Source organism: Canis lupus, chromosome 22, assembly GCF_011100685.1.
Source record: "Canis lupus familiaris isolate Mischka breed German Shepherd chromosome 22, alternate assembly UU_Cfam_GSD_1.0, whole genome shotgun sequence".
In the NCBI taxonomy this organism is placed as follows: Eukaryota; Metazoa; Chordata; class Mammalia; order Carnivora; family Canidae; genus Canis; species Canis lupus.
The window spans coordinates 52584540-52608515 of NC_049243.1; the positions used below are offsets into that span (position 1 = coordinate 52584540).

At 38.9% G+C, this 23976-nt stretch overlaps 2 long non-coding RNA genes across 3 annotated transcripts in view; both read left to right on the forward strand.

Annotated features, from left to right (window-relative positions):
* The first annotated feature begins 3961 nt into the window (after positions 1 to 3961).
* On the forward strand, positions 3962 to 8917 carry LOC119865229. Its single transcript, XR_005376556.1, has 3 exons — positions 3962 to 4393; positions 5174 to 5228; positions 8493 to 8917. It is a non-coding gene; the product is annotated as an uncharacterized LOC119865229 (long non-coding RNA).
* A 794-nt stretch (positions 8918 to 9711) lies between these two features.
* LOC119865228 overlaps positions 9712 to 23976 on the forward strand; it is a 37855-nt gene continuing 23590 nt past the window's right edge. The window contains exon 1 of one of the 2 annotated variants that reach the window (XR_005376555.1): positions 9712 to 11234. This is a non-coding gene — a long non-coding RNA (uncharacterized LOC119865228). Of the gene's footprint in view, positions 11235 to 12894; positions 12956 to 23976 lie in introns of those variants that run through there. The other variant, XR_005376553.1, reaches the window with a different exon arrangement.

Consider the following 23976-nt stretch of genomic DNA (forward strand, 5'->3'; position numbering starts at 1 on the left):
AAGATCCAGTTTTGGCATTTTAATTTTAGCCAGAATTTTCATAATCTCTCTGTTATCAGCTGCTAACTCTGATGCAAATATCAGTTTGGAGAATTAAAAAAAAAAAAAAAGGAACCTTTTTACCTCACTGCTAGCTAAAGATCGAATGTGGGCCTATTGAAGTAAAAACTATGGTCTTTGTGATTTTGATTCTTATTAGTGTATTAGTTACTCTCCACTTATAAAATCTGATAAAGGTTTATTAAGAAAAGTGTAGTGTGTAACAATGCTACCTTTAACATTTGTTGAATTTCTGCTTTGGGTCTAGAACCACATTTGGTGTTAGGATCATGGAGAACAAGTCTGGGCTCCAGTGGGAAAAAATTAGTTCTTTTCAGCAAGAGAGAAGTTTTACTGATATGCAACATAGTTAGGCCCCAACTATGGGAGCACTGGTCTCCAGTAATTTCGTGCTAGACTCTACCCCCCATCCCTCATCATTGGCATTATGTGTTTTGAAGAATAAGAATTACTATTTAGGAGAAGAGATAATATATATATATATATATAGTATGTATAATAAAAACAAGAGGAAAAAACTCCCATGATTTATAATTTAAATTATTAGACAAATTATACAAAAATGAAGAAATGGTTTCGTTGTGATAAAATAGAATTATTTGAAAAGAACTTTAGAAAACATCTGGATGTAGCTCTCAATATTCACTTGGTATTCAGTGGCCAGAGGACCAAATTTAAGCTTACTCTTTTTTTAAGATTTATTTATTTATTTATTTGAGAGAGAGAGAGAGAGAGAACATGCGCATGTGTGGGAACTCAGGGTGGGGAGGGGCAGAGGAAAAGAAAGAGGGAGAAAGAGAATCTTATGCAGGCCCCACACCCAGTGTGGACCCCAACACAACATGAGGTTCGATCATGACCTGAGCCAAAATCAAGAGTCAGATGCTTACTTAACAGACTGAGCCACCAGGTGCCGTTAAGCTTTCTTTTTAACACCAATTTATGTAAACGTGTTTGAGTTTCTTTTTTTTTTTTTTTTAAAGATTTTATTCATTTATTCATGAGAAACACACACACACACACACACACAGAGACACAGAGAGAGACAGAGAGAGAGAGAGAGAGAGGCAGAGACACAAGTAGAGGGAAAAGCAGGGCCCATGTAGGGAGCCTGGCGTGGGACTCAATCCCGGGACTTCAGGATCACGCCCTGGGCTGAAAGTAGGTGCTGAGCCACCCAGGTGTCCCAAGTTTCTTTCTTTCTTTTCTTTTCAAAATATTTTATTTATTTATTCATGAGAGACACACAGAGAGAGGCAGAGACACAGGCAGAGGGAGAAGCAGGCTCCCTGATGTGGAACTCGATCCCAGGACCCCAGGATCATGACCTGAGCCAAAGGCAGATGATTAACTGCTGAGCCAACCCAGATACCTCCATTTTTGAATTTATGTATGATTTATCTGAGGAAGTTTATTCTTATAATTTCCTCTGTCTTACTAATTTGGTTTCTAATGACTCAGTATTCATTTTTTGGACCTGTGTTCCTATGGTACCTCTCTCTGCTTTAGGGGAGTGTCTCACAGACTATGAGGGCTGAGAGTTAAATATGTCATCTAGGCTAGTGGGGCACCAGCCTATGGGCTTAGGACTAGGCAGGGTGCACTCCCCTGCTCTCTGTTGGAATCTGTGACTCTGATTAGTCAGGGAGGAAGTGATGGGATGCTGTAGTTATTAGGAAAAGCAAACAGTTTCCCTTGCCCTCTTGATGGCTGCAGCTGCTTCATCTTGAGTCAGCAGGATATAACAACAACACAAGGAAATATATTTCACATGAGAGGAGAGAGACTGCCACCACTTAGGTTGCCTCCTGGTTTTCTGCCTGTGATTAAACTCAAGGTGCCAATTCTTTTCTCATTCTGCTGACTCTTGCTGCAGAGTCCTGGCTGTTCCTGAGCCAAGCAAACAGGGACATCATCTGGGAAAAAAAGTTCTAATAGGGGTGGGAGGTGGTGGTGGTGTATAGGAACAAGGGGACCCCGGGGAGTGTGGCCCAGAACAGCTGGAGTGAGTTGTAGAACAGAAGCATCCAAAAATTAATGACACAGGAAACAACAGGTGTTGATGAGGAGGCAGAGAAAGGGGAACACTCTTACTCTGTTGGTGGGAATGCAACTAGTTCAGCCATTCTGGAGAACACTATGGAGTTTCCTCCAAAAGTTGAAAATAGAGCTACCCTACAACCTGGCAATTGTACTACTAGATATTTACCCAAAGGCTACAAAAATACTGATTCGAAGGAGCACATGCACTCCAATGTCTATAGCAGCATTATCAATAGCCAAGTTATAGCAAGAGCCTAAATGTCCATCAACTAATGAATGGATAAAGGAGATGTAGTAAACACACACACACACACACACACACACACACACACACACACAAACAGACATGCACGAAAATTACTTAGCCATTAAAAAGAATGAAATCTTGCCATTTGCAATGATGTGATTAGAACTAGAGAGTATTATGCTAAGTGAAATAAGTCAGAGAAAGACAAATACCATATGATTTGACTCATATGTGGAATTTAAGAAACAAAACAGATGAACATAGGGGAAGGGGGGAAAAAGAGAGGGAGGCAAACCATAAAACTCTTAGCTATAGAGAACAAACTGAGGGTTGATGGAGGGTTGTGAGTGGGGGATGGGCTAGGTGGGTGATGGGTATTCAGGAGGGGACTTACTGAGATGAGCACTAGGTGTTGTATGTAAGTGATGAGTCACTAAATTCTACTCTTGAAACTAATATTACACTGTATGTTAACTAACTGGAATTTAAATAAAAACTTAAAAGATAAATCCACAATAAATCCACATAACACACACACACACACACACACACACACACACACACACAAGAATAGAGGCATTTGGCATACATTTACTGGATACCCACCAGCTATGTGAAAGGTATAAGGCATTGCTTAGGTGTGGAGAACACAGGTAGATGGCAAGTGGCCCTCACAGAACAGACTCTTCTTGTGGAAGTCAGTGTAATCACACATGGGTGGTGATACTGGGGAGAGTCTTTACTTGGGGACTAAGAGAAATCTTTGAAAGAGGTAACATCTGAGATGAGATTTGTGGGGTGAGGGGTTCAACAAGCAAGGAGACATGGGGAGGGGAGGACTTGGGCATTCTTGGTGGGGCTTCAAGGACCTGCAAAGGCATGAAGGCCTGAGATGCATGTGGGGAAGTGCAGTGGCAACCTGGTTGGACTGCAGCATAAGAGATATTGGGGAGAAGGGAGGGAAGGAAAGTAGAAATGTGAGTAGTGGCCAGTGTGAAGAACATTTTATGAATGCTAGTAGGCTGCATTCTATCTAAAGGAGTGAAAGACTTTTAAGCAGGGGTTGGCATGATCAAATATCTTTTTGGAGAAACCAACTCTGGTAACTGTGGAGGATGGATTGGAATGGGAGGCTGAGGGCAGGGAGAATCATAAAGGCATGTGGATGATCGATGCTGAAGACCTGAACTAGGACAGTGGTACTGAGTTGAGGTACTGGATTGGAGATAAAATTATAAATGAGAAGCAACTGGACTTAGAAGATAGGACAAAAAAGTGAAAGGCTGACCCTGAAGTCTTGAACTTGGGGAACTGGGAGGTGGCTGTGCCATGGAGTAAAGGAAGGCAGGAAGTAAGTGCATTGGGTTAACATATGATGTGATTCGAAACTGGGAAGCCTGCATTCCAACTCAACCTGGATACCAAAACTTGTCGGCTTCTGGGCTGGACCTGCCCCTGGCATGACCACTAAGACCATAGTACCTCGGAAGGCATTAGTCATTTCGGTGTTTAGCAAGGGCTATTTTTTTCCCCAATAGGAACTTAGTATTTAGACAAATTTCAGATTTATAGAAAATTGGGAAGACAATGTAGAGATTTTCCAATACTCTCCACACAATTTCTTCAATTATAAATCTCTTAAATTGGTATGATACATGCGTTACAATTGATGAACCAACAATGATACGTTATGTTTGCTAAGTTCCATAGTTTGTTCAGATTTCCTTAGTTTTAGCCTAACATCCTTTCTTTTTCTGTGCCAGGAACTCATCTAAGATTCCACATCATATTTAATTGTCATGTCTCCTCAGTCTCCTCCTGGGGTTGTGATGGTTCTCAGAATTTCCTTGTTTTTGATCACCTTGAAAGTTTTGAGGGGTACTGGTCAAGTACTCAGGATTTGTATGATGTTTTTCTTATGATTGGACTGGGATTGTGGATGTTTGGAGAAAGATCACAGAGGTGAAGTGCCATTTTCATCACATCAAATCAAGAATACATACCTTCAACATGACTGATGCTGACCTTGATCACCTGGCTCAGGTAGAGTTGGTCAGGTTTCTCCCTTTCTGTACTACACTCTTTGGAAAGAAGTCACTATGCTCATTCCACAGTAGAGGCATTGGGGGGAGGGTATTATGCTCCATATCTTGAAGTGGGAGTATTTACTTAAATTATTTGGAATTCTTTTGCACAGGGTATTTGCCTTTTCTCCCCATTTATTATTAAATGATTTATTTATATCTGTATGGTCTCAGGAATATTTGTATTATATTTAGGTTATAATCCAATACTACTTTATTCATTTTCCTGTTTGGATTGCTTTAGCTTTGGCAACTGGGAGCTCTTTCAATTGGCTCCTATTCCAGCAAGGGGTACTCATAGTGCATGATACATGTGGGTGCTGGGCTCTGGGCTAGCAGGAGGTCTGGAAAGCTGTCCAGACAAGCCCTGAGATCTGTCATGGGGCAGCAGAGTTTCAGAGGTCCCAGAGTTCTAGGTGCTCAGCAGGGAGTTTTGGGATACTCTGTAGTAATTGAAAGGTCCTTTGTGTTTTTAAGCATGAGAGTGACATGAAGAATAGCATGTTGGAAGATTACTTTGGAAGCTCCATGAGTTGCACAGTTTCACTCATTCATTTATTTAGGAAATGTTTATGGAAATCCTATTCTGTCACCTGCTTGGGAGGGAGGGTGGAACATGATGGGAAAGAAGACTAACGCCTACTGAGCACCTGCCTGGCACAGGGCATTTCACACCCTGAATTTCTCTTTGTTCTTGCAGCAACCCAGTGACATAAATACTGTTTTCAACATTTTACAGGTGAGAACACTGAGTTTCAGAGAGATTCAGCAACTGACTTAAATCTACACAGCTAGTAAGTGGCAGAGCTGGGATTTGAACTCAGATTTGTGTTACTCTCTTGTGTTACTCAACTCTCTGTGAGGTTGATTGAAAAGGCCACCAGGGTTTTTTTGCTACTTCTTTCATAGAGAAGTGGAGTCTAACTGGCCTCTCTGGAATCTGGACTGATATTTTGACTTAATTAGACTTATCTTAATTCAACAGAAGTGACATTCTGGAACTTATAAGCCTAGATCAAAAGAAGCCTAAAACTTTCTCCTAGACCTCTTGGAATGCATGTTTTTGGGGGAGGCCTGCTGTCACATGAGAAGTTCAACTGCTCTGAGACAGCCATGCTGTGAGGTAACCTAGGATAACCATATAGAGAGGTCTGCTCAGTCCCCATTTTCCCAGCCATCTTAGCCCAGGAACCTGAAGTGTGAGTGAGGAAGTCATCTGATGATTCTAGTCCCAGCCATCATCTCACCGCAATTGCATGAGAGCTCCTGAGCAAAAACCACTCATCTGAGCTCTATCAAACCTCAGAACCATGAGAAATAAGGATATATTGTTGTTTGAATGTATGGGGTTGTTTGCAGCAAGAGGTAATTGGCACACTAGCAAACAGCGGTCTTTTCACTCTGTACTGCCTAGTGTCCAGTAATGCCTACTGTTCTGACAAGGCCCTAAACTGAGGCAAAGAACATGAGAAGCCATTACCCCAACATATGGAGGGCACTACGGGGGCCTGTTTGGACCTGCATGCTTGTGGACAAAGAGAAGATGCAGATCTGAAAGCCATGTTAAGAACCTAGGTTAGGATAGAACAGAGCAGAGTAGAGGAGAATTGCATTAGAGCTTGTTGAGACGGGGGTGGGGGAGGAGATGGTGAGTTCATCATATTGTCTTGAACTGGCAGTTCCAGTTTGTCACTCTGAGATGTCTGACTTTGAGCAAATTACTTTAACTCTCTGAGCCTTGGCTTCCTTATCTTTAAAGTTTGGATGATCTGATGATACTAGTATCAGATGCAATTAGGTTGTAGCAGGTACTCAATAAATGTGTTCCCTTGTTTTTTTAAGCAAACCTCTTTTATGGCACCTGTTGCTTTTGAATTGAATGTTTATTTTCTAGTCCACCTCCCAAACAGACTTGGAGAGTTTTGGGAACATGAGGTTATATTATATATATTGTGTCTTGGTGACTAGCATAGTAAGCAGAGTAGAGATTCAAATAGCTGTTGAATGAAAGAAGGAATCTCTATCAATGAACAAAGCCTCAGTTGTAGAGGCATGAGAGAGGATACCTGGTCTATTTGGGTAGCAGGTCAGAAGTAACATTGGTTAGCAGAGGAAACCAAGAGAGAAAGAATTATAAGAAAAATAGGGAGCAGATCAGCATTGACAAATACAAATGAGGTCAAGAAAAAAGTTTTAGTTGAGTGTTAAGCTCCAGATAAGGTGTAGAAGGAAGAAATGAGTGCTCAAGAACAAAGGCAGCGTAGGAATTGGCAGGGTCGATGGAGATACACATACCCACATACACAAAGTATATATTCTATCCTCTGAGAAGTGTAGTTAGAGGAAGGCAGACTTACTAGTTTGCACAATTCTTGAAAAACTCTTGTCTACTCAATCACTAAACATTTATGACTCATCTAATTATACTCCAGGAACTGTGTTAAGCATGGGGAACATTGTGGTGATCCAAATAGGTAAAATGTTTCTCTCTCAAGCTTATGGTCAAAAGAGAAGACAGACATTGAACAAATCAGGAACCAAATAAACATGCAATTATTAATTGAAATAAGTCCTGTGAAGGGAATGTATAGAGGCTGCTTGTTTTCCACCAATGTGCATTCTGCATTCTGCCTGTCTTTCATAATAGAATTCTTGAGTTTTGGTTGGGAACACCACCAAACACTGCCCGCTTCTTATAGCTTGTCCACACGACTAAGGTTCTGGCCAATGAAACAGGAAAAGGACCATTTTTTAAACCACTTTTCTCCACTTATGTCCTAAAAAGGGAATCATGTATATTCTTTGGCCCTTTCCCCCTTCTTGCTGGCTGGAAATGATGAGAACTGAAACAAAAGCCTTGGATCCCAGAATGGAAGCTGCAGTTTGAAGGTGGCAGGATTTCCCTTATAGCCTTGGAGTCAGGATTATAACTGACAGAGAAATGAAATGTCCATCTTGTTTAAGCCATTGTTTCTTGGGTTTCCTTTATTATTGCAATGTAGCTATTGCCCTAATCCAGGAAACTATGAAGGGGGATAGAAGGGAACCTGGTTGAAATGGGAGAGGAGGGGCAAGGAAATCCAGGTGAGGAAGTATCTGTGAAGCAGAATGATGAAGAGTAAGAGTGCTTCAGGCAGAAAGATGAACATAATTGAAGCCCGTGAAGTAGACAAGGACTTGATAAATTTGAAAACCAGACTCATAGATAAAGAGAACAGAATGGTGGTTGCCAGAGGAGGGAACAGGAGGGGGTGTGGGTGAGATGAGTGAGAGGTATCAAGAGTTATAAACTTCTGGTTATAAAATAAATGTCATGGGACTGGAATGTACAGTATGGTGACTACAAGTCAATAAAATTGTAGTGCATATTTGAAAGTTGCCAAGATAATAACTCTAAAAAGTTCTCAACACAAGAAAAAAATTTGTAACTTTGGTGACAGATGATCCCTAAATTTATTGGGAATAATTTCACAGTGTATACAAATATGGAATTATACACCTGAAACTGATGGAATGTTATGTCAGTTATACTTAATGCCAGAGGAAGCATGATGCTTTACAGAAGACCTCCTAAGAAGATCTGTACCAACCAAGATCATATGGTTGGTTCATAGGATGTAGAGTAAAATCTGGCCATCAGTCATGTTTAAATCATATTCACTTAATAAAGTAAAATATTTTAGGGTAGCCTGGGTGGCTCAGTGGTTTAGCACTGCCTTTGGCCCAGGGCATGATGCTGGAGACCTGGGATCAAGTCCCACTTTGGGCTCCCTGCATGGAGCCTGCTTCTCCTTCTGCCTGTGTCTCTACCTCTCTCTCTCTCTCTCTCTCTGTCTCTCATGAATAAATAAATAAAATCTTAAAAAAATAAAGTAAAATATTTTATTGGAAGAGAAAAAGAAAATGGCTTGATACATGTGAAGAACAGAAAGAATGAGTAAGGAATGTGGGAGGAAGAAGGGGAGAAATGACCAAGGATAATCCTAAATGAAACTTAGGAATCATTGAAGAGTTTTAAGTGCTGAGATAACATATTGGCCTCATTTATGTTTCCAAAGGATCCTGGCTCTGTTGGAAGGATTGGATTGATGAGGGAGAGCATTTATACTCAGCTGGAGAGGATGGAAACTATTTCTAGAGGTGGAGATGGAGATGCAGACAAGTGATGGGTTTGAGTATGATTTTGAAGGTAGAATTACCAGATCCATTTGATGTACAGGATGTATGTCACTGAGAGGAAAAAATGCTTTCAAGATGATCCTGGTTTTGAAAAGGAGACCAGAGGAAAAAGGGGATCAGCAGAGGAAGACCAAATGTTCATTTTCTTTTAATGTGGTATGCCAGAAGGAAACATTGTCAATTATCAGCTGTGTGATTTTGGGAATGTTATAATTTTATAGGGAAAAAATAAGGTTTAGAGGTTAAGAAACATAAACTCAACATTTTGAACTTAAAATCCATGGAAGTAACATGCTGTAGTAGAAAGACAAATGCTCAGTTATATTACTTTCTATTAGGTGACCTTGACAAAGTCACTTAAGTTCTTAGAACCTCAGAGTTCTAATGGGAAAAAAAAAGTCCTGTCATATGGATTTAAAATGATAATTTTTATAAGACGCCAGGCAAGGTGTCTAGCATAAGAAATGATGAATAAGTGTATGCCCTCCTTATATTGCTTGAAGTTGTTTTCCAGTTGAAACTTACCCTGGAAAAAAAAAAAAAAAAAGAAACTTACCCTGGGTGTTCAATATATGAGGAGATCAGATAGCTTAGACATCTATTTTCATATGGAAACTCAGAAAGGAGAGTCTCAGGGGCAAATACAGGCTGCTTTGCCTGGACCACTGTAGTCATTTAGTGACCCTTGTTCTTCCTCAGTCTCAATGCTCAGACTGGGAGATGAGGTTTCAAAGAATATTGAACTTGGGTCCTATGACTCATTGGTTAACATGTTCTGTGGTGCACTTTTTTTTTTTTAAGATTTATTTATTTATTTGAGAGAGACAGAGAACATGTCAGAGAGGGGCAGAGGGAGAGAGTATCCTCAAGCAGACTCTCCACTGAGTGCAGAGTCTGACATGGGGCTTGATTTCAGGACCCTGAGATCATGACCTGAGCCAAAATCAAGAGTCAGACGCTTAGCCTCCTGGGCCACCCAGGCGTCCCTGTTGTGCACTTTTCCAGAAGGTAAAAAGGTAAAAATGGCCTTCCAGAAAAGTTATTATCAAGCTCTTATAGTGAGATCTGAATGCAACTTCATCAGATATCATCCGTTTTTAGACTTTTTGCTTAGGGAAATTCCACCCAGCCTCCTGGAACCTGGGGACATTTGCTCAGTGTACTGTGGGGAAGTGGTCTGAGCCTAAAGCAAGAATACCACTTTCAAAATAAAATGACTAAATAATTAATAAGGGTACCTACTCCATGGTGACATTTGGCTAAGGTATTAGGATTAGTACTTTGCAAAATGCCTACGGTGTATCATGGATATTTGATGAAAGTGTTTGGTCATCACTGTGATTTTAAAATGATCCAGTGACCTGGAAATTCTGAAGGATGGTTTTAAAACAGTTTTTTTCCCCTTTGTCATCTCAGAGTGTATTGGATTGTGCAGAATGGATTCCTTCAGTAGGATTACCCATAGGCGATGTCCTTCATCTTAGTGTGACAGGGAAAGTGGGGGTGGACTCTAGGTAGCTGGACATTTATCTGAAGCTTGGTGAGAGAGTCTGCCCCTTGGCACTTTGAAAAGATGAAGGGATGGTGTGCAGTTTAGATCGAAACTTTTAGAAACACAACACAGGAAGTTGGCCTGGTGGGAACTTGCCTATGTAGTGGTGTAATTTGATCCTAGGAAACAGGGATTTGTGTTTTACAGGTTTGTCTCTATCAGATTATCACAGTGAGTTCCTTCAACTTCTCCTGATGCATTATTCTTACACCTATTGATTGGTAGGTGTTGAGTTTTCAGTATGCCACCTACCACCATATGTCTCATTTCCAGTGCTAGGTTTTAAATATTCTCAAGAGAAATCTCGACATTCTATGCCCATATCTATGCATGGTTACATGAGGAGGGAGATACAAGGAGCAGAAACTGTTTGCTATTTGTTATTTTTATTGTTTAAAAGAGAAGCTTAACAAATGAGAGAGAGTACTGAAGAGAAATTCTATTCTTCAATCCTTTGGATTTTTTTTTTGTACAAGTAGATCATCTATAGGTTAAAATAATTATGAAGCTTGGAATTTATCCAGTTGTGTAGTGGGTAATTACACAATTGCTTTGTTTAATTATGTGGTATTTTATAGGAGGGCATTTTTAACCTTTGTCACTAGCACCAAATGGAAGGAGACACAGCTCTTCATAATAAGTATCATAATTCTAATTGCATCTAAGGTTTATTTAGAAGCAAATTATTTTTAAAGACATGCTCTAATTTGTGTAATTTTTTTTTTAGTAGGTAAAAATTGCTGAAGTAAATTGGTTTGTGGCAACAAAAGTAACAGAGGAATAGCTGGTTGTTAATAGTCTGCTTCACTATTCAGATTTCCTAAACCCAGCTCTGGCTAACACAGACGGTGCCAATTCATTTCTGAAACACGAGGCACAGCCTTATATAATCAAGTGGCTCATTAGAGAAGATCAGAGGATTTCAGAGTACACTTTAAAAATCAGAACTAATGTCCTGTATTTAAAAAGGAGATCAAAGTGGACATATTGTCCAGAAGAGCCTTTGCATATATTACCCTTCTGTGTTATTATCAGAAGTGACTTTCACTGACATTTGCTGTAAGTCTAGGTATGTACTGGTGATAGATTAAACAGTTAAACCATCACATTTATTCATTCAACATGATTATTGGGTGACTTATATGCAAGGTAATGTAAACCCAACCCTGTGGATTGAGTTGATGTCCAAGGGCAGGAGAGAGTAACAATCTCTCAGGAGAGAGTAGGAGAGAGCAAGTTCCCTCTTCCTCTGCCTTTTTGCTCTACTCAGGCCCTTAAGGAATTGGATGGTGCCCACTTGCATTGGTGAAGATAATCTTTACTTAGTCTATTGATTCAAATGCTAATCTCTTCCAGAAACAGCATTACAGACACACCTAGAAATAATGCATTACTAGCTATCTGGGCATTCCATAGCCCAATGAAGTTGATGTATGAAATAAGCCATCACAGAAAATAGAGACCTGAATTTATAATCCTACTTATTAACTCTATGAATTTGGATTGTCACTTGCCTTTTGGAATCTTAGTTTTCTTATTTCTAAAAGGATATCAAATTAATGTCTCCCTGTATTCTCAGAATAAAATAGTTGATGCTGTAACAACAAATAAACTCAGAAATCTCAGTGACTTAAACAATAAAAATGGAATGTTTCCTAACATCCTAGTCCGATTTAGTTTTGGGGCGTGGTAGTGAGGTAGTGTGGGGTTAGAAGCTCTACTGCAGGATAACTGTTAGGGATTCCATCTTGGGATGCCATTGTCCTTACTATTTAGTTCCCAAATTTACTGCAGAAGTGAAGGAAGAGGAACAGAGTGTGGGAGATCTTTTAGGGACCAGGCCTAGAAATCTGTTCACATTCTGTCTTTGGTGTGCCCAGAAGGAAAATGAAATGTTCTGGGGAAGCACAAGGCAGTGCTCTGTGAATCTCCAGTGTTATTATGAAGATAATGTATGTGAAAAGACTAGGGTAACATATATGACATAAAATATATGGAAATGTTGGAGTAATGTAAATCATTCCTCACCTATTAGTGTTTTAGGACTGGAAAGATATATTGGGACGAAGATAGCAAGATTCTTAAATTATTGTCACTTAAGGAATTATAATTTACTCCATAGGTTAGGGGGTGCAACTAAAAGCTTTCGAAGAAGGAAGTTACTTAAACAAATTTGTACATTAGAAGGTTGAACAACGGTCTGTTGGCTGGAGATTCTGGAGAAAACTGTAGACAATAATCCTTTATTGTTGTTGAAGAGCTATAGGGCCTCGACAAAGGTCGGGCAGAGGTAATCCAAGGGTAAAAATAAGAAGCATTATACAATATTTTATTAGTTTTTGTATCTGTGGTATCTTCTGCAGGACCTGGGTCATAATATGACCATAAATGTTGCTGAATGAATCAATAAAGACTCAATGAATGGATGACTAAATAAATTCCATTCTGTTGGTATTTTGATAGGCATTGCATTAACTCTGTAGATTGCTTTCGGAAGTATGGACATTTTAATAATATTTTTTCTTTCCATCCATGAGCATGGGATGTCTTTCCATTTGTTTGTGTCATCTTCAATTTCTTTCATTTCTCAGAGATCTTTTTTAAAAAAATATTTTATTTATTTATTCATGAGAGACACAGAGAGAGGCAGAGACACAGGCAGAGGGAGAAGCAGGCTCCATGCAGGGAGCCCGAAGTGGGACTCAATCTCAGGTCTCCAGGATCATGCCCTGGGCTGAAGGCAGGCGCTCAACCGCTGAGCCACCTAGGTGTCCCTCACAGAGTTCTCAGGTACAAGTCTTTCACCAACTTGGTTAAGTTTATTCCTAGGTATTCTTTATTTTTGGTGCAATTGTAAATGGGACTGTTTTATTAATTTCTTTTTCTGCAACTTTATTATTAGTGTATAAAAATGTGATGGATTTCTGTATGTTCCTTTCATATCCTACAACCTTACTGAATTCAGTTCCAGTTGTTCTTTGGTGGAGTCTTTAGGGTTTCCTATATGTAGTATCATGTCACCTGCAAATTGTGAAAGTTTTACTTTTTCTTTACTAATTTGAATACCTTTTATTTATTTTTCTTGTCTGATTGCTGTACCTAGGACTTATACTACAGTGTTAAATAAAAGTGATGAGAATGGACATCCTTGTCTTATTCCTGATTTTAATGGAAAAGCTATTAGTTTTGCACCATTCAGTATGATGTTAGCTGTGGGTTTTTCATATATGGCCTCTGTTATGTTGAGGTATGTTCCCCCTAGATCAGCTTTGTTGAGGGTTTTTACTATGAATGGATGTTGTACTTTGTCAAATGCCTTTTATGCATCTATTGAATGATCATAAGGTTTTATCCTTTCTCTTGTGATGTATCACATTGATTTGCATATACTGAATCATCCTTGCATCCCAGGAACAAAACCCACTTGATCATAGTGAATAAGTTTTTAAATGTATTGTTGAATTTAGTTTGCTAATATTTTATTGAGGATTTTTATACCTATATTTATCAGACATATTGGTTCTTTCTTTCTTTCTTTCTTTCTTTCTTTCTTTCTTTCTTTCTTTCTTCTTTCTTTCTCTTTCTTTCTTTCTTTCTTTCTTTCTTTCTTTCTTTCTTTCTTTTCTTTCTTTCTTTTTCTTTCTTTTTGTAGGTTCTTTATGTGATTTTAGTATCAGGGTAAATGCTGACCTCACAGAATGAATTGGGAAACTTTCCTTCTTGTGTGTTTTTTTTTTTTGGAATAGTTTTAGAAGAATAGGTATTAACTCTTTTTTAAATGTTTGATAGAATTCACCTGTGAAGCTGTCTGGTTCTGGACTTTTGTTTCTTAGGAATTTTTTTGATGACTAATTCAATTTCATTGCTGATCTGTTCAAATTTTCTATTTCTTCCTGATTCAGTTTTGGGAGGCTATATGTTTGAAATGGAATTTATCCATTTCTTTGAGCTGTCCAATTTGTTGGCATATTTTTTATAATATTCTCTTATAATCCTTTGTATTTCTGTGGTGATAGTTATTTCTCCTCTCTTGTTTCTGATTTTGTTTGAGTCCTTTCTCTCTCTTTTATTATGAGTCTAACTAAAGGTTTTTCAACTTTGTTGATCTTTTCAAAGAATTAGTTCTGGTTTCATTGATCTTTTCTATTATTTTTTTAGTTTCTATTTTGTTTATTCCTGCTCTGATTTTTAAAATTTTCCTCTTTCTACTTTTTTTTTTTTGTTTTTCTTTATCGAGCTTCTTTAGGTGTAAGGTTATATTGTTTAAGATTTTTCTTACTTCCTGAGGTAAGCCTGTATTGCTATAAACTTTCTTTTAAAACAGCTTTTGCTGCATTCCAAAGATCTTGGACTGGTATATTTTCATTTTCATTTGTCTCCTTGTATTTTTTTATTTACTCTTTGATTTCTTGTTTGACCCATTCATTGTTTAGTAGCATGTTTTTAACCTTCATGTATTTGTGTTCTTTCTAGATTTTTTTCCTTGGTAATTAAATTCTAGTTTTATAGTCTTGTACTCAGAAAAGATGGAGGTTCTGGCTTCAGTTTTTTTGAATTTGTCAAGACTTGTTTTGTGGCCTAATATGTGATTTATTCTGAAGAATGTTCATGTGCCCTTGAAAAGAATGTGTATTCTGCTGTATTAGGATGAAATGTTCTGAATATTTCTGTTAGATCTGTCTCATCCAATATGCCATTTAAAGCCACTATTTCCTTATTGATTTTTTGTTTGGTTGATCTACCTATTGATGTAAATGGGGTGTTAAAATCGCCTACTATTTTCATATTAATATCAATTACTTTCTTTATGTTTGTTATTAGCTGCTTTATATATTTGGGTGCTCCCATGATGATGCATAAATATTTACAATTATTATATCTTCTTATTCGATTGTTCCCTTTTTGATTATATAGTGTCCTTCTTTGTCTTTTGTTATAGTCTGTTTTAAAGTCTATTTTGTCTAATGTAAGTATTCCTATGCTGGCTTTCTTTTCACTCCATTTGCATGATAAATGCTCTTCCATCCCTTCACTTTCAATCTGCAATGTCTTTAGGTGTGAAATGAGTCCCTTGTAGGCAGCATATAGATGGATCTTGGTTTTTAAACCATTCAGTCACCATAGGTCTTTTGATTGGAGCATTTAGTTCATTTACATTGATAGTAGCCTTTTTTTGAAAGTAATTGCTGACAGGGATGTACTTATTGCCATTTTGTTACTTGCTTTATGGTTGTTTTTGTAGTTCTCTGTTCCTCTCTTCTCTTGCTGTTTTCTCTCATGGTTTGCTAGCCTTTTTTAGTGATATACTTGGATTCCTTTCTAATTTTTGCATATGTACTTACTAGCTTTTGATTTGTAGTTACTATTACATTTGTATCTAACAGCTTATGCATATTGGGGTCCATATTACATTGATGATTGCTTAAGTTTGAGCCCATTCTTTACTTCTCTCTTCCTCACATTTTAGCTATGTGGTATCATGCTTTATATCCTTTTACTTTGTGAATCCCTTGACTAATTTTTATAGATATGCTTATTTTTGCTGCTTTTGTTCTTCCTACTTTTCTTACTATTACTTATGGCCTCTCCTTTTCAGTCAGTCTCCTTTAACATTTCATGTAAGGCTGGTTCAGTGATCATGAATACCTTTAATTTTGTCTGGGAAATTCTTTATCTCTCTATTCTCAATGATAGCCTTGTAGAATAGGGTGTTCTTTCTTTTTAATATTTTATGTATTCATGAGAGACACACAGAGAGAAGTGCAGAGATGTAGACAGAGGGAGAGGCAGGCTCCCTGTGGGGAGCCTGATGTGGAACTCTATCTCAGGACCCCAGGAACACGACCTGAGCCAAAGGCAGACGTTCAACCACTGAGCCACCTAGATGTCCCTGATTTTTGATTGTAAGATTTCTGTTTTTGTTTTTGCTATTGTTGTTTTTCTGTCTCCCCGTCCCCTGGCAGTACTTTGAATGTATCATGCCTTCTGGCCTGCCAAGTTTATACTGAAAAATCAGCTGATAGCCTTACAGGGTTTCCCTTATATGTAACTGTTTTCTTTTGTTTTGCTGCTTTTAAAATTCTCTCCTTATCACTAATTTTTTCCATTATTATTACAATGTGTCTTGGTGTGGTCCTCCTTGGGTTGACTTTGTTGGGGGCTTTCTGTGCTTCTTAGATCTGGATTTCAGTTTCTTTCTTCAGATTTAGGAAGTTTTCAGCTGTTATTTCTTCAAATAAATTTTCCTCCTCTCTTTTCTTCTGGGATTGCTACAGTGTGAATGTTATTATGCTTATCGTTGTCACGGAGTTCCCTAAGGATTTTTATTTTTTCCTCTTATTTTTCTTTCTTGTTCAGCTTGATTATTTTCCATTATTCTGTTCTCCAGGTCATTGATCTGCTCTTCTGCTTCTTCTAGTCTATTATTTATTCCATCTAGTGTATTTTTAATTTCATTTATGAAATTCTTTATCTCTGATTGGTTCTTTTTTATGTTTTCTATCTCTTTGTTGGGGTCTCACTGATGTCCTCCATTCTTTTTTTTTCCCAGTGGTTTATTTATTTATTTATTTATTATTATTATTATTTTTTAATAATAAATTTATTTTTTATTGGTGTTCAATTTGCCAACATACAGAATAACACCCTGTGCTCATCCCATCAAGTGCCCCCCTCAGTGCCCATCACCCATTCACCCCCACCCCCCACCCTCCTCCCCTTCCACCACCCCTAGTTCGTTTCCCAGAGTTAGGAGTCTTCATGTTCTGTCTCCCTTTCTGATATTTCCTACCCATTTCTTCTCCCTTCCCTTCTATTCCCTTTCACTATTATTTATATTCCCCAAATGAATGAGAACATACACTGTTTGTCCTTCTCCGATTGACTCATTTCACTCAGCATAATACCCTCCGGTTCCATCCATGTTGAAGCAAATGGTGGGTATTTGTCATTTCTAATGGCTGAGTAATATTCCATTGTATACATAAACCACATCTTCTTTATCCATTCATCTTTTGATGGACACCGAGGCTCCTTCCACAGTTTGGCTATTGTGGACATTGCTGCTATAAACATCGGGGTGCAGGTGTCCTGGCATTTCATTGCATCTGTATCTTTGGGGTAAATCCCCAACAGTGCAATTGCTGGGTCGTAGGGCAGGTCTATTTTTAACTCTTTGAGGAGCCTCCACACAGTTTTCCAGAGTGGCTGCACCAGTTCACATTCCCACCAACAGTGCAAGAGGGTTCCCTTTTCTCCACATCCTCTCCAACATTTGTTGTTTCTTGCCTTGTTAATTTTCCCCATTCTCACTGGTGTGAGGTGGTATCTCATTGTGGTTTTGATTTGTATTTCCCTGATGGCAAGTGATGCAGAGCATTTTCTCATGTGCATGTTGGCCATGTCTATGTCTTCCTCTATGAGATTTCTGTTCATGTCTTTTGCCCATTTCATGATTGGATTGTTTGTTTCTTTGGTGTTGAGTTTAATAAGTTCTTTATAGATCTTGGATACTAGCCCTGTATCTGATATGTCATTTGTAAATATCTTCTCCCATTCTGTAGGTTGTCTTTTAGTTTTGTTGACTGTTTCTTTTGCTGTGCAAAAGCTTCTTATCTTGATGAAGTCCCAATAGTTCATTTTTGCTTTTGTTTCTTTTGCCTTCGTGGATGTATCTTGCAAGAAGTTACTGTGGCCGAGTTCAAAAAGGGTGTGGCCTGTGTTCTCCTCTAGGATTTTGATGGAATCTTGCCTCACATTTAGATCTTTCATCCATTTTGAGTTCATCTTTGTGTATGGTGAAAGAGAGTGGTCTAGTTTCATTCTTCTGCATGTGGTTGTCCAATTTTCCTAGCACCATTTATTGAAGAGACTGTCTTTCTTCCAGTGGATAGTCTTTCCTCCTTTATCAAATATTAGTTGACCATAAAGTTGAGGGTCCACTTCTGGATTCTCTATTCTGTTCCATTGATCTATGTGTCTGTTTTTGTGCCAGTACAACACTGTCTTGGTGAAGGTCCTCCATTCTTTTTTCAAGTCTAGTGAGTATCTTTATGACTTATTTAAAATTTTCTGGAATATTATTTATTTCTGGTTTTTTTTTTTTTTTTTTTTTTTTTTTTTTTTTTTTTTTTTTTACGTCTCTTGCTGTGATTTTGTTCTGTTCTTTCATCTGGGACATATTCCTCTGTCTTCTCATTTTATCTAGGTCTCTGTGTCTGTTTCTCTGTGTTAGAAAAAATCAGTTGCCTCCTGCTCTTTAAAGTAATGGTCTTATGAAGAAGAGGTCCTCTTGTGCCCTGCAGTGCAATGTCCTCTGTTGCCCAGAATCTGGTGCTTCAGGGCTGTCTCCTATGTGTACTGCACGTACCCTACTATTGGGGCTGAGCTGCTTTCATCTTCAGCCCAGTCCTCTGTAATGGCTCTCTTTGCTGATGTCATTAATGGGCCAGTCTGGGGCCATGTTGGGTTTGAGTTGAGTCAGACCAGGTGTTTACCAGACGTGTAGTAGCACTGAACTGCAAGGTACTTTCCCTCTGTTGCTCCCTGAGAAACTTTCACTGGGAGGCAGGGTCTGCAGTCATACCAGATGTCTGCCCTCAGCCCATTGGTGGGGCCTCAGTCAGACCTATGTGTGTGGTTATCTTTTCTTCCTCCTGGTATAGGAGTCACTTTGGAGTTGTGCTGGCCCCTGTTGGGACTACTTACACACTTTCAGGCTTGGGGCCTGTTTTTTGGATAGGTTTTGGCCAAATGCATATTGGAAGGGGCAGGTCTGTACAGAAACCTGGGGCTGGGGCCTATGGTGCCAGCAAGGTCTGGGCTGGTGGGAGGGAAACTGCTAGGGGCTGAGGCAGGTCAGGTTGGAGGGGGTAGATCTACAGAAGCTATGTGGGGGTAGGATGTGTGGTGTTAGGAAAGTTTGCGTGGGTCTGCCGTGGGAGGGGACCTGGATCAGAGGCCTAGCTGGAGAGGCATGTCTGTAGGAGAATGTGGGCATTGGTGTGCTATTGTCAAATTAGGTAGCAAGTATAAGTGCTGACTAGTTCCTGCTGGTGTCTGTGTGTAATGCTGGGGGGTAGGGAAGGGAAATGGCTCCCACCAGCTCCTTTGTGCCTGGAGAAATCATATAACCAAATCCCTGCCCCTCCAGCACATGCTCTGAGATTAGCAAGCAAATCTCCATTCTTCTACCCCAGGCATTTTTCAAATTGCTGCCTCTATGCTGTATCTCTGTAGGGCTCTTTGTTGTACTGATTTTTAAAGTTCCTGGTGTTAAGTCCTGCTGATTGTAAGAACTCTTGAAGTTCTGGCCCCTCTGGTTTTCAAAGCTAAATGTTTTGGGGTTTGTGCCTGGGGTGTCTGTATGTCTGTTTCTTTCTCTTCCCCACCCTGGCATCTCTCCCTCCCTCAGACAGTCCTGTGGGGCCATTTAGCTCCCAACAATGCCTCCACCCTTCCTACCCTTGGATGTGGCCTCTTCTCTACATTTAGCTGTGGAGAGTTTGTTCTGCCAGTGTTTGTGTTGTTCTCTGGATTATTTATACTGATGTGAGTGTTATCTAGTTGTATCTGTGGGACAAAGTAAGCTTAGGATCCTCTTATTCCGCATCTTACTCAGAATCTAGAACAGTTAATTTTGTATATGACTGTCTCCCCATATAGATCCTAAATTCATTGAGGTTGGAAATTGTTGATTTTCATCTTTCTGTAGGATGGATACGAACCTAATAAGCACAAATGATTTAGGGATATGTGTGGCAATGAGTCCTCATACATGCACACTAGTGAAGAGGGCTTTACCACTGAGGAGTATCCTGGCTATACCAAAACTAACACTCACACAAATGAAGAACCAGAGAGACATGAAAGTCATTTGGGGTTAGAGACAGAAAAGTCACCTATGTGGTTTAAAATCTTTTATTGATTTCAGCATAAATTTCTAACTTCTTGGCATGACATTTAAAATAACAAAATATTACTTTGTTAAAATCCAGAGGATTAGGGCACCTGGGTGGCTCAGGCAGTTGGGCATCTGACTCTTGATTTGGGCTCAGGTCATGGTTGCAGGGTTGTGGGGTTGAGTCCCATGTTGGGCTCCATGCTCAGTGTGGAGTTTGCTGTCCTTCTTCCCCTCGCCCTCCACCTGCTCATGATCTCTCTCTCTTAAGATAAATAAATAAAATCTTAAAAAATACCCCAAACCCCCAAACTTCATAAAATCCAGAGGGTTATATGACATAAATGTTATTTACCATAAAAAGATAAAAAATTAAAATAAATGAACATTGTAAAACTCCATTTTTTTTAAAAAAGATTTTATTTATTTATTCATTAAAGACACACAGAGAGAGGGGCAGAGACATAGGCAGAGGGAGAAGCAGGCTCCCTACAGGGAACATGATGTGGGACTCAATCCCAGGACCCCAGGATCACACCCTGAGCCAAAGGCAGATGCTCAACCACTGAGTAACTCAGGCATCCCTGTAAAACTCTATTAATGACTTCATTAAAGAAAAACTACAGTGACAAGCATATTTACATTTCAACTTAAAAGTATAAACTATATAAGCAAAATGTTATCTATGTTCACTATATTGTTTGGTTTAACTATTTTTTTAGGTAATCCTCAGGATTTTAGTAATTTAACTATTGTACTTGATAAACTATTTTTGTAAAGATTTATTTATTTATTCATGAGAGACACAGACTGAAAGACAGAGAGGCAGAGACACAGGCAGAGGGAGTAGCAGGCTCCCTGCAGGGAGCCCGATGCGGGACTCAATCCCAGATCCCAGGATCATGACCTGAGCCAAAGGCAGGCAGCCAACTGCTGAGCCATCCAGGGGTCCCCCTGATAAACTATTTAAACATTTCTTTTGCATGTCTTTCTTTCTTTTCTGTGTCTGGTGCGTGCGGGTACTTGTCTGGTCTTTTCTGTGGTCTGGGGCTTTTTTTCTTTTCTTTCCTTTTCTTTCTTTCGGTCGTTCGTCTTTCTTTCTTTCTTTCTTTCTTTCTTTCTTTCTTTCTTTTCTTTCTCTCTTTCTTTCTTTTTTTCTTTCTTTCTTCTTTCTTTCTTTCTTTCTTTCTTTCTTTCTTTCTTTCTTTCTTTCTTCTTTCTTTCTAGATTTTATTTATTTGAGAGAGAGAAAGAGCACAAGCAGACGGGAGAGGCAGAGAGAGAGGGAGAAGTAGACTCCCTGTGAACAGGGAGCCTGATACTGGACTCAATCCCAGGATCCTGGGATCATGACCTGAGCCAAAGGTAGACACTTAACCCACTGAGCCACCCAGGTGCTCACATGTCTCTGTTTTTCTAATGAACTTTTTAATACATTTGAATGAAATGGAGTGGTGGTAGAGAGTTTCGTAGGAATAAGCAAATGTACTTAAAGTTGTATAATATCAGGTGTATCAACTAAAGGGTGCAAAGTTCATTTATTTATTTAATAAAAATTGATTGACCACCTTCTATATGATAGCTCCATGCTAGGGGTGATTCAAGGGTGAATTTACAGGCAGCAGAGAGCCAACATGTTGGATCTTTGCCTTTCAATAGATGATGAAAAATCTTCCAAATGATTTTGGCCAAGGGAGCTTTTCAATGTGAAAAGTAGCAATTTCCCCTAGAACTTTAAGGAAATGATACTGACATTTATATTGTAGTGTGTGCTTGTAACAATGGTTAAACCATTGTTTCAGCTATAAAGTGGTCAATAACCAAAGGGTTATCATTTTGTCTTACTTGGTTTCCTAATCCTTTTAGCTTTAGGTTGAAAGGATCTGCTTAGGTGTTTCTGAAATGTGTATATATATATATATATATATATGTTACATATGCATTCCTATATAATACACATAGTGTGATATATATTGTATATCTTTCCACATTGAAAAAATCCAAGTATGCTATGCTCTATTTTCAGTGACCTGGAGTATAATACAACTCCAAGTACATTCTTTTGGCAAAGTAAAGAATGTCTGAATTATATAGGGTAGATCTCAAATATATATATTGTGATATCACTATATGTGTGTATATATATATATATATATATAGTGTGTGTGTGTGTGTGTGTGTGTGTGTGACTTGATCTTGGAATAGTTTACTCAACTAGAGATGAAGATGTGTGACTGAAATACTTAAATGTCCCTGTGTAATTAATAGATGATTTATTAATTTATAGGCCATTGGAACAGAGAACAGATGTACATAAGCCTTAATGGAATTTCACTTTTTAGGTTATGAAGGTTTAGGACCACAGAATCCTAATCCCATAGACACATTTGAAAGCAAATCCAGCCAGATTAAATTTTATTCAATTATCATTTCATTTGTTTGCTTATAATGCCATAGTGATTTTTAAACGGATTATACAAACATTACTCATATCGGGAGGAGCAGAACAATGATTCTGGGAAATGTTAATCAGAGTTCCTCAAACAAAGGATATCTGATCAGATTAATTTGGCCTACCCTGTATGCTAACTTCCCCTTTTGGTGACTCAAAATATTTTTTTACCATATTGAAATATTGAGAAGGGCTTCAGTGAAAAAACAAAAAACAAAATACCAAAACCTATTGAACTTTGCTCACAGTTAAGAAACTAAACTCAGGGGGCACCTGCATGGCTCAGTGGTTGAGTGTCTGCTCAGGTCATGATCCTGGGGTCCTGGGACTGAGTCCTGCATCAGGCTCCCTGCAGAGAGCCTGCTTCTCCCTCTGCTTAAGTCTTGGCCTCTCTCTCTGTGTCTCTCATGAATGAATAAATAAAATCTTAAAAAAAAGTAACTAAACTCAGGGGGAGCCTGGGTGGTTTTGTTGGTTAAAGGGTCCAAGATCAAGCTCCATTTTGGGCTTTCTGCTCAACAGGGAGTCTGCTTCTCCCTTTCCCTCTTCTGCTCCCACTGCTTGTGCTTTCTCTCTCAAATAAATAAATAAAATCTTAAAAAAAAGAATCTAAGCTGTGTAAGGAATGTCTATTTTTATTGGCACAGCAATTAACATGACACAGAAGAGTTTTTCTTCATCAGTTTGGTTGCGAAGTACTATATAAGCTAATTCAAAGACTATGGTTAATATTATCAAACATTTTATTTCAAAATGGACCTTAAGGCCAAATTGAATACACTGATTTATTTCATGATTCTATGTAAAACCCTTGATGGTGATCTGGCCAACCTGTTCTACTTGAATCTTCCTAAATGCGCTATGTGGTTATACTCTCTCACCCTTCCATATGGTCTTCACTTTGTATTCTAGGATGCCTTTGAGGCTAACTTATACAAAACCTACATATTTTAGCCCAAGTGAGTGTTAGGACCCTCAAATAATTCCCTGATCCCATCTAAATGTCAAGAACTCTGAAGGTTCTTAGATTTTATCCTACTTTCAAGATAACACGTTAGTCCGTCATAGTTTCACAGATCTGATAGACGGCAAGGCACTCCTGGGTAAGAGACCAAGGACTTTATTATTCCCCAGAGAGCAAGCAGCATGTACTTCATGCTCATGTCAGCTACCTTTGCCCCCCAAGCACCATGGGGCAGCACATGATCCTGGATGCTGCATATGTACTGGGTTTGCTTCAAGTCGATGACACTTGACCTTAGGAAACCTCTTTACAATAAATGGGATGCCAGAAAACCTGCCCAATTTTTGCCCAGGAGGGAGACACTATTTTTGTTATACTGCACAACAAACATTTCTTCCCTCTGTTCTAGAAGGAGACATTATTTCTGTCTTCCAAGTCTGTTCACTGTACAAACATCCTTGAAAAGAGAGATAAGGTTGTTAGTGTCTCTGTGCAGA